The 12,131-nt window shown below is 46.0% G+C and overlaps 1 pseudogene; it reads right to left on the bottom strand.

Annotated features, from left to right (window-relative positions):
- Positions 1-479: 479 nt before the first annotated feature.
- LOC136543107 (GDSL esterase/lipase At5g03600-like) lies at positions 480-2,044 on the bottom strand (annotated as a pseudogene).
- Positions 2,045-12,131: the final 10,087 nt, after the last annotated feature.

Genomic DNA, 12,131 nt, shown 5'->3' with positions numbered 1-12,131 from the left:
GGGTGGACTCCAAACCCTAATAAACTGCTAGCATCAGCTGATGATGGACTCCAAAACCATAATGTGATTACCATGGACTACCATACCATGATAGCTAACGTATGTGACAAAATATGATTGCCACGTAATTTTTTGTTACACTGTTCATCATAACTAGTACATGCATGTTGTAGCGTTTTTAATTTCCCAACGAACTCGTTGGCTCATCTGGGATCTGGATGAACAACCCACATCTAGCTAAGAGGTTTAATAACTAATATAATAATACTTCAATTTTGAAGAAACGTTGCACGTATATGCGAAAAAAAGTGACGTCCAATGCAATTTACTACCTGATCATAAAGGTATAAAAATATTGAAGCATACATTTTTAATGTCACATTTCCATTATGTTTGTGCAAAAAAAAATGCAAAGGTATATATACTCAACCCAACGAAATATACCGATGCTCCATTATATTTAGATGATGAATGAAATACAGTACAATTAATATAAGGCAGCATCAGCTGATGGACTCCAAACCCTAAACTGATAGCTATCTGATTCTATGATAAGCATAGGCAATCATGGACGAAGAATTATTAACTATTCCAAAACTAAGCTAGTAGCTAGACGCCTAATCTAACTAAGCTATAGTCTTAGTCCATTATAGTTTATTTCCATTATTCTCCATGCAGATCAAATCCTAACAACTCAACTCAAAAGTGGTTGAGCTGTGAGATGCCAAGGAAGGCCATGATGGGTCCCTGGAGCATCTGCATGACGGCCCTCCACCCGGCCTGCGTCGGGTTGACGAAGTCCCAGTAGAAGTAGTCCTCCGGCCGGTCGCAGAGCCAGTACCGGCCGTCGGGGTCGCCGCAGTATGCGCCGTCCTCGTCGTAGCTCTCGCAGCAGGGCTGCAGCCGCTCCTTGAACCGCGCCGACAGCTCCGACCCTTCCGCCGGCGGCGCCACCATGTCCATCATGACCGTGTACACGTCCAGCACCATCACGTCGTCGTCGCCGTCCAGCCGGTCCCGCAGCGCCGCGTTGTGCTTGGCGGGCCCGTCGTTGGAGCCGTCGAGGCACGAGGTGTAGTTGGAATCCCTCGCCAGCCACGGCGAGCACCCGAACGGCGGCAGCGTGCTCACCACCACCTTGGTCACCCCCATGTCCTGCAGCTGCGACACCACGCTCGCCACCTCGTCCACCACCGTCGGAATCAACGCGTCGAACTGCATATCAGATCAGAGTATCAGACTCATATATATGCATGCATGCAGATCGATGACATAAATATATTTATATATATACATGAGAATGAAAGTTCTTACGCCGTCGGCATCGACTTGTGCGTAGTCATTGCCGGAGAAGGCGACGAGCGCCACCGACTCGTCGAAGTCCTTGTCCTGCAGAAGGCCGTCGCTGACGAGGTCGCGGAGCTGCCTGACCTGCGCGTGGAGCGTGGCCACGCGGGGCGCCCGCGGGCGCGGCGCCCGGGGGCGCCTGCACGACGCCGGCGCCGCCGACGGCGAAGTTGATGCCGGAAGGGTCGACGACTTCGCCGTCCCAGCCGTCGCCGTTGTAGGCGGGCGGGGACTCGCGTTTGCCCATGATCTTGGCCATGTAGTCCGACTGCACCAGCCCGTCGGAGAACCGGCCCGTGGGCTTCCGCCCGTGCGCCGCGTCCGACATGCCGAACGGGTAGCGCCACGTCTTGGAGTAGCCGCCGAGGTTCGCTTCCGTCGCCAGGTTGCCCGCGTCCGCGAACTCGTCGCCGAACACGAACAGCATGTGCTTGTGCGTCGGCCGCTCGCCGCCGTGGTGACCATGCTCGTGGTGGCGCTTGGACGACGGTAACGTTACCGCCGCTGCCGGCCACTGCTCGCGACTCCGCGACTGCATTACATGCATAGAAATTCATTCATTCAGAATCTATCTGTATGTATATATAATGTAGACGACAATGCAATAAGCTAGAATAGCATTACCATTGAGAAAGAGGAGAACGAAGCAGCAGGCGGCGAGGACCTTCATTGTTGTAGTCGCTGGGTGGCGAGCCATGTGGGAGATGGAAGACGAAGATGTTTGGCTGCGTGCTCTCAACGGGTTGCCGCTGATCCTATTTATAGCCCTAGCTAGGGATAGGGGAAGGCCTTCCCAGATCATTCGGTTATTTTTTTTCTGCGTTGCGGTGGCAGATATATTATATTCATAATAACCGCGCGACGGGAGTAGTTGCGATTACGAATGTTCTCCCAGTTGTACGGTTTTGTTGTTCTTTTCAAATCTTTCTGTTCATTACAGGAGTTAGATACGTTCTGGGCGGCCGCAGAGCGTGGACTAGACTAGACCTGTAAAATTCGTGAGTTGATTTCAGAAAAAAATATGTTATACCGCTACTTCGCATATTTAAATGCGTCCATTTTAGTGGAGCTTGTTACTTTTAATTTTTTTTATCTAGTTACAGACGTAGATGCTTACATATACGAACGCACACTCAATCACACTTAAATGCGTCTATTTTAGTGGAGCTTGTTACTTTTTAATTTTTTTCGGGACCCATATACACGATCGCACACTCAAGCACACTTAAATACGTCTATTTTAGTGGAGTTTGTTACTTTTTTTTTCAGGACACAGATGCTCACATACATGAATGCACACTCACCCCTATGAACACATGCATGCACACTCTACCCCTATGAGCACCTCCGAAGAACTGAGTTGGACCGACAAATCTCAAGATTGACGAAGTCACCACATGACGCAGATGTTCACATACACGAACGCACACTCACCCTATGAACACATGCATGCACACTCTACCCCTATGAGCACCTCCGAAGAACTGAGGTGGACCAGCAAATCTTGAGATTGACGAAGTCACCATATGCACCTCGTTGTCGAGGGACACGTCGCCTACCACTGAAAGAATAGCGCTGTTAAAATCTGGAATAAATTTAGGAAAATATGAGCACCTGCGTCAAGTCGGGGACTTGAATCCGGGTGAACAGATTCTACCACAAGGAACCTAACCAACTAAGCTAGATGAGCTACGCTTAGTTCGCGCTACTTAAAAGGCCGAATACTCATTTTGGTTGCAAAAGGCTCAGTTTGATTTCTACATTTTCAAAATGGCCATTCTTTTGAGCTCAGTTTCTTACTCAAACTACTGAAGTGATCGGTTTAGGTCCTTAAACTTCATATTTTAGAAACAATTTCATCAACAAATTATCAAAGTGCATTTTAGTCAATGGTGACGCTCGCGGTGCCGCTTGGACGACGTAACGTTACCCGGCTGCCGACCGCCACTGCTCGCGACTCCGCGACTGCATTACATGCATAGAAATTCATTCAGAACCTATCTGTATGTATATATAATAATGTAGACGACAATGGAATAAGCTAGAAGCATAGTATTACCATTGAGAAAGAGGAGAATGAAGTAGACGGCGGCGACGAGGACCTTCATTGTTGTCGTCGTCGCTGGGTGGCAAGCCGTGTGGGAGATAGAAGAAGATGGAAGAAAGAGAGGTTTGGCTGCGTGCTCTCAACCGGTTTGCGCGGTTCTTATTTATAGAACTACATAAACTAGTCCTAGCTGGGGATAGCGGTCGCGGAGGGCCTTGGCAAATCATTCGGTTTTATTTTTTTTCAGCATTGCGGTTGTGGATGCCAGATATCATATCATCAGGCTCGCCCCTAGGGTAGGGCGAGCGGGGTGGTCGCTCTAGTCCCTCCATGGCTCCATGCCAAAGGGCCCCACTAGGTATGTATATTATACTTTGTATGACTTTTGGTTCAGATTTGTCCTAAAAGTAGGTTGCACGTAGAGTTACATAGGCGGGAAAGAGGAAGACATGCTGGGTGGCATGGGATGATATGATTATGCCAAAGTTCCTTGGGAGAATGAGATTCCGAGATATATATTGAGCTATTCAATCTTGCTTTGCTTGCGAAGCAGGCTTGGCGGATCCTTCAGGAACCGGCATCTCTGAGCACCCAGATTTTAAAGGCGGTTTATTTTCCACAAGGTGATTTTTGGAGGCTAATTTTGGCTCCGCCCCCTCTAAAATTTGGGGATAAATTTTTGGATGGCAGGGAAGTGCTTCAACTCGGCCTAATCATGAGAATCGGCACATGTCACTACTAGAAATATCCACTTCTAATCTTAATGACGATTCCGAAACCATCATAAAAGGTCGCTTTTTATGATGAATTTTTCTATTTCGTCATAGATCAGTGGTGACGATCCTTCAACCCTCCCTATCTATGATGAAAACAGGCATCATCACAAAATACGTCATAGAAGAGCACATGGTTTCGTCACAGATCACTCGCATGACTCATCTGTAACGGTCTCCTTTAATATTGTGACGAACAGGGTTTTATCATTGAACTAATTACATATCTATGACGAACAATTTTCGATCTGTAACGAACGGCTTCATCATAGATCTCCACATAATATTTTCTCCATCCGACATGTATATGTGGGACCTGTAGTCACTCATCCGTGACGCTTGCAATTCATCATAAAAATCTTCGCTCGATCATATCTCCACACGACGTGTACCTGTGGGACCCTTCTCTATCCGATGTGTACCTGTGGGACCTGTAGTTACTCATCCGTGACGCTTTTAGTTCATCATAAAAGTCTCTGCTCGGTCCTTTCTCCTTCTGACATGTACCTACGGGACCCTTCAGCATCCGACCTATGGGACCCAATGACTTACGTGTCATGTGTACCTATGGGACCATTCTCCATCTCCATCTGACCTATAGGACCCGACGGCTTGCGTGTCATGTGTACCCGTGGGACCATCCGACCTGTGGGACCCGATGGCTCATGTGTCACGTGTACTTGTGGGACCTTTCTCCATCTCCATCCGACCCATGGAACCCGTCGGCTTACGTGTCACTTGTACCTTTTGTGTCGTCGGGGTCTAATAAATTAAAAAAAAACTCAATGCCTAAGAGTCGAACCAAGGACCAGAGGAAGAAATGCATGGTCTTTACCATTGCGCTAGATGCCTGGTTGTATTGATATGTCTTTGGAGTCGCTATAGTATTATATTCTCTGTGTGGATGCCATATAAGTTGACCTATATTGGATAGTTTCCCCTTCAAGTGGAAACAAATCTGTGCCCGTTAGACTAGCGGCGGCGGTAGCGGCGGTGGCGAAGGATCTTTGGTGTGCTATGGTGGCTTCGGTGTCCTTTTGGAGGCTAGGCGGTGGGGCTTGCCGATGGAGCACGGCGGCATTAGCGTCCGTGTCCGTTGTGTGCCGCAATAGAGGCAACAAATTCGATCCGCAGGTCTCCTTTCTCGCCTTTTCCTGTTTGCTTCACTATTTTGGTCCTTGCTTGAACATGAGGTATACAAGAAACATTTTAGCATTGGAGATCTGGTTAGGCCAATGATATTATGATGAAAAGAAATAGGAGGTCTCTCTGGTTGGTTTTCTGCTGATGTCTTGGTTTTCTACATATGTTCAGTTTTGTTACTGTAAATGCCTATGTGCAACTAGGCCTATTAATTGTCAAGTGCTTGCTTGATTATACCTATCTGTCAAGGCAAACAAACAGGCCCATTGCTTCTGCCTTTAAAACTGTTGTAATTATCGTCCTCTTAATCTTTGTCTGTTTCCTATGGATTCCTATGGAAGAAGCTCTGAGCTCGTGTACTAATTGTAAGTGTGATGGATAGACTTGATTTAGCTAGAATTGTAATGGTTACAACTCCATTAACTGCTACTCTAGTTTAAGTAATATATATCTATGTGGTGCTACTCTAAATTTGTTTGAGGTCGTAACCATGAAAATTGTTAATGGTTGTTAAAGTTGCACTTTGGTATGAGTTGTGGACTTCACTTATGGATCTTTGTTGGATTATTTCCTCTTTAGTGATCTCATTACTGAGCAAGCTCGCCACACTGACGAAATGGGAGGAGGCCACCAACAAGAGGAACACACTGGCGAGCCTCATGGACGATGCCATTGTCGAGATCCTCCGTCGCCTCCTGGCCCGCTCCTTGTTCTGCTGCAAATGTATCTGTCGCTCTTAGAACAGCCTCATCTCGGACAACTATAAGTTGATGCCCTAGACTATGGCTGGCTTCTTCTATGATGGATTCTACGGCCAACGAAACTTCATCAGCATCTCCCGTGTTTACGCCCCTTGTCTTTCTTGCCCTTCACCATGAACAATGTAGCTATCTTAGATTGCTGCAATGGCCTCATCCTTTGCTGGTGCCTTGGGGCTAATGGATACCGCTATGTCATCTACAATCCAGCAACACAAAGTTCAAGGAACTATCACCTAGAATCTATTCTGTTGGTGAGGCTCGATCCAACAGCCTCCTCACACTTCCATGTGTTTGAATATATGGAGGAGAATGGTTAGTGCATGGGTGTGGACATCTACTCATCTAAAACTGCAAGCATGAATCTTTAAGGAATCTAAATGGGGCGAGAAGGCTCAGTTGACATTTTCAAAAATAGGAACTGTGTTTCTTAATAGTTGTCTGCACTATATTGGGTTTCTGTGATGGTTACCATCATATACTTGCTATGGATATGGAGTGAAAGACATGGAGGAGAATTCCTAACTAGACGCTTGGTCCTGGTTTTACATTCGCCTTCCTTTAAAATCAGGGTCACTTGTGTTAATGTACTGTTGGTGGTCGCAATACGTCCAAGCTTTCAATCTGGATCCTTGAAGACTATGGTACTAATAATAAATGGACATTCAAGCATACTATGAGCCAGCATAAGTTGGGTTACTTTGATTTTTAGTCATGCTACAGAGCGGTTATAGTTCACCCAGAATAGAATTTGATTTTTCTTTGTTGGGGTTGGGGGTGGAAAGCATTGTCATCGCATATAACATGGACAACAGAAAAGTTCATGTCATCCCTACACATTACGTTTAGTATGGTAATACGTGACATCCTACCAGTAATGAACGACAGACCTACCAATCTTCTTTGTGTTCCCTTGTTCTCGGAGTTGGAGTCATTAACAAGTAGTAAATAAAGCTGCATTTGATGTATCTCTCTATCATGACATGTTTAAATGGATCAATGTTGCTTGATTGTCTATGCATATGTTCAGTGTTGTTACTATAAATACCTATGTGCAACTAGGCCTGTTAATTGTGAAGTGTTTGCTTAAGTTATATATATCTATGTGGTGCTACTCTAAATTTGTTTAAGGTCATACCTTGAAAATTGTTAATGCTTGTTAAAGTTGCACTTTGGTATGAGTTATGGACTTCACTAATAGATCTTTGTTGGATTATTTTCCTCTTCAATGATCTCATTACTGAGCAAGCTCTCATCCTACTGCACATAGATGAAATGGAGGAGGCCCCCCAACAAAAGGAACGCACTGGCCAGCCTCACACGGACGATGCCATTGTTGAGATCCTCTGCCGCCTCCTTGCCTGCTCCTTTTTCTGCTGCAAATGTGCCTGTCGCTCCTAGAACCACCTCATCAAGGACTACAACAACCATAAGGTGCTGCCTCCAGAATGTGCAGGCTTCTTTTATGACACCGAGCCAAGGCTATCGATGGTACACCAGAGTCATCGGTGAACACCCCTCTTTGTCCTTCTTGCCCTTCACCTTGGCCAATGTAGCTGTATCAGATATCTGCAACGGCCTCATCCTATGCTGGTGCCGAGGGGTTGATGGATCATACTACTATGTCATCTGCAATCCGACAACCAAGGAGTTCAAGGAACTACCGTCTAGCATCCATTCTGTTGGTGAGGCTCGATTGGGGTTCGATCCGAAAGCCTCCTTGCACTTCCATGTGATTGAATATATACATGAGTTACCGTTTGATCGGTGCAGGGGTGTGGACATCTACTCATCTAAAACTACAACATGGATCTGTAAGAAATCTAAATGGGGCAAGAATACTTGTGTGACAATTGAGAGATTAGAAGATATGAGATCATCAGAAACTGTGTATCTTAATGGTTGTCTGCACATTATGGGGTGCTCGGGGTTTTACCCTCAGATACTTGCTGTGGATATGGAGGGAGAGACATGGAGGAAAATTCCTTGCCCACGTCATTCTGAAGGTTCCATCCATCAAGCTCAGGGTCACTTGTGTGTATGTACTGTTCGTGGTCACGATATGCCCAAGCTTAACATATGGATCCTTGAAGACTATGGTACTAATAAATGGACATTGAAGCATACTGTCAGCACTCTAGACGTGTTTACGGAGACTAACATTGAATTTGGTTACTGGGATGTTGATTAGTACTACTCAACAATTCACCCATAATGGAATTTGCTTCTCTTTGTTGGGGTTGGGGAGGAAAATGACATCGTCGCATATAACATAGACATAAGAAAAGTTCATGTCATCCTTACACGTTGCAGTGCGTTTTTCAGACAGGATGTTGTGCCACAAAACATCTATAGACCTTACTATCTTCCCTATGTTCCCTTGTTCTCGAAGTTGGAGTCATTAGCAGAGGAGTAAATAAAGTTCCATGATGTATCTCTTTGTCATGACATGTTTAAATGGATCAATGTTGTTTGATTGTCTATGGACATGCTAATTTCTTCTTGGATGGATGTTGTCATTATTTTGCAGCAACTTTAACTTGTTTGTAATGTAAGCTAAGGTCTGTGCAGTGTGTCAGATGCATTCAAACCTACAGAGGTCGGACTTTCTTGCGTGTGCAGTAACATTTCAATACCAATGGCTCCTCTTTGTTCTCAAAAAATAAAAAAAACACCAATGGCTCCTCTGTAGTAGTGATATATTAACCGATGCGATCTCTTCTGCAACTTCGCTTGTTTTGCTTCCTTCCCTGATGTGGTAGAACCACCTAATCTAATGCCTCCTAGGAGTACTCGTCTTCCATTAGACACTAAGTACTCAAGGGAGGACACCAAATTGCGTGGTTTCGTTGGGCACACCCCAGGGGAGAGCCCCAAAATCCACATTTTCCCATCAGGATCACAAATGAGAGAATAATGCTTACAACATTCTTAACCATTTCTTACATCACTTTTCATGCAACATCAGAGTATAATATTTATTGTTATAATAGCAAAATGTAATCAGGTTATCAGAGTTATGAACAATTTAATTTAACAGTGGAATATAAACATGTGAACAGAGTTACAGTAGAATTAAACATCTATTTATGACATGATGAAGTATTGATATATAAACTATGATAATAGATTATAACACTTTTATTTATAAAAACAATTGGTGAGAGTTATAAATAAAACTATGATCGCAGCGTAAAGGAATCCCCTCTGAGCCCACCAGGAGGAATCCACACATAAGAGTCAGCTCTAGCATCCGTCTGTCACCCGCAACAGGGGGAAATAAAACCCTTAGTACTCAATTGTACTTAGCAAGACTTACCCGACAGGAGAAAAGAAAAGACTCCAAGGATATGCAAGGCTATCTGGCTTGTGGGTTTGTTGCATCTACAGGAAGCATTACTAAGTATGCGTCCTTATATTCACTTTTATTAGCAGTCAACATTAGTTAATTAACTATTTATTCTATGTAAGCACCTGTGCTACTTTGAAGTAGGTGGTAAGCAATCAGATTTCCTTTTACCATCTTTCATCTTCCAGTTCTTACTACGTTGCTAGAGTTTAGATAAGTCGTACCGACATGGTGGCGATTCGTGAATCAATGAGCCTAGCTGGGTATCCCAAAACACATGCCCCGCTTGTACCCCAGGCACAAGCAGGACCAACCCACTACCCTCCTATCACGGGGTCCAGGACCCTGTCCAAACTAAGACTCCAAGCCCCCGCCCCTAAGTCCCGGACTCAGTGCGGTGCAAGGACCTCCTCCCAAAAACCACCCTAACAGTTGGTTCAGAAAGAGCCGGAACCCACAACAAGAGAGCAACAAGCCTTCCCTACTCCCATACCCAAGTATGTGCTCGAAATAATAAATCTGTGACTTGCCTAGCGTCCATTGCAACGACCGGTCTTTAACCGACACAGACAGGAAAAACAGTGTAACCAAGCTATGCCCCATTGGCTGCAGGACACAACCTCTTACAGCCACCAATACCCTAACCATATCCCTGCCAAGTCTCCATTTTTTCTTTCCACCATTTTATATATTCCAAGTGATAATAATACAGTAATATATTTCCTATCTCTCGCGAGTGACGGGCAATCACTCGACTTCTACCGGAGTCCTATAGCATAGCAATCTACATGATCCTATCATACTAGTAAGACTCATAGGATAAAGATATATATATGCAAGTGGGTTTCATTCAACTCCTTAAAACTTAATGCACAAATATAACTTAAAGTGTAGAAAAGTAAGGGTTATGCACTGGGGCTTGCCTGGGTAAGATATATACTAAAAAGTTAGTATCTGCATCTTCAGATCATCCACCATCAACTGAATAGAAAGCCCATTGCATCATCTCCTGGAGAGAATACCATTACACCATCTTCAAATCCCCAATCATCCTTCAATTGATCCGTTGATCCATCATCGTACCTATATGATATGCATTGATGCAGATGATGCAACCGATAATTAACAAGGAAACAACAACTCTTACAACAGAGTACATACTACTAACTAACAAGTTAGTTCTAATGACTAACGTACTAATCTACATATCAACATCATCGAGAAAGGTGTCATTTCCCAACAAGTGTTTTAGTTATACAATTTCAAGGTGTTTCTTTATCCCATTCTATCAATTTAATCTTTATTCAAAATAGGGCATCATTACCTATCTAGCAAACTAATTATTCTAGAGCTACAAAATTACTGTGAGCAGCTAATAATATTAGTAATTTACTGTAAAAGTTTCAGAGTCAACACCATCATCGATTTACCACGGAAATTCCTACAAATTCACATTTTAACAACACTAAACATTTTAAAATAATTAGAACAACCCTAGAAACATTTTAAACTAGATGAACCAAATACGCTAATAGATAGATCATGATTTTAGTAGCCTAACAAAATTAGTTTCACCATTTTTGGACACCCACACAATTTTATTTTGAATTTACAAATTTACCTTATAAGCTAAATTAGAAATTGCTCAAGAAATCAAAAAGGGCCGGCGTTCACGACCACGGCCCAACGCGAAATGCACGCACATGGTCTAGTGGAGGTCGGCGGCCCAAGCAGATGCGCGGCCCAGGCGGGGCGGGGCACGCGTGCTGGTGAGAGTGGCCCAGGCACGGGACGGGGCACAAGCGGCCAAGCAAGCCAAACACGGACGCGCGGCCCAGGCGCGGACGACAGCAGGCTGGCAGCGCGATTCGACCCATAGGCGCGTGTGCGGCGTGAAGCAGGCCGGGGCCACGGAGGCACAGGGTGAGCGGCCCAACAGGCCGGCCCACACGGCGTGGCCCAGGCACGACGCACATTTTTGTAGAAAGGACCCCGCACTTTTCATGTCATCCTTACACCTAGAACCCTGAACAAACTTTCTACTTCGATTCTTATCCTTCTCCCTCCCTCAGCAAAAAAGAGGAGCAGAGGAGCACTGGCTTTGCCCGATTCCCACCGGTGGAACGGCGACTAGGCGGCATAGTGGCAGCATCGGACCCAGCCATGCACGCGGTCATCGATGACATGGCCTAAGGCGACCCACAGCATGGCGGCCACGCATGCATGTGGGCGGCCATGGGGCGATGGTGGTGGAGGTGAAACGGCTCAGCGTCGTGGGCGCTTCACTGGCTCCAGGCTGCAGGTGGGCCGACGCGCACGACGGTGGGGCAACGCGTGGGGCATCGGTGGGCGCGACCTTGGCAGGTGCTGTGGGGCAGCAGACAATGAAGGTGGAGCGGTGTGGTGAGGCAACATGGGCCTAGGCGCGCTTGCGCACACGGTGGCAGGCAAAGGAAGCGGTCGTGCAGTGGAGCTGCAAGGAGCGCAGAAGGGCGGCGCTGGTAGGGCGGCTCCTTAGCACCGGGCGCTCACACGCGCAGTGGCGATGGTGGAAGCGGCCACGGCAGGGCGCGATGGTGGCGTGGGGTAGCATGGTCAGCAGCGGCCATGTGGCGCATAGTTGTGGACCGACCGACAGCCAGGTAAGGGCACGGTAGCCTACAGCGCGAGAGCGTGCGACGCGGGGAGGAAGAGGAGGGGCACCGGTGTTGCAT

This window comes from Miscanthus floridulus, chromosome 3 (assembly GCF_019320115.1).
Source record: "Miscanthus floridulus cultivar M001 chromosome 3, ASM1932011v1, whole genome shotgun sequence".
Taxonomy (NCBI): domain Eukaryota; kingdom Viridiplantae; phylum Streptophyta; class Magnoliopsida; order Poales; family Poaceae; genus Miscanthus; species Miscanthus floridulus.
The sequence above is the reverse complement of the archived record's forward strand: the minus strand, read 5'-3'. Positions and strand labels throughout refer to the sequence as shown.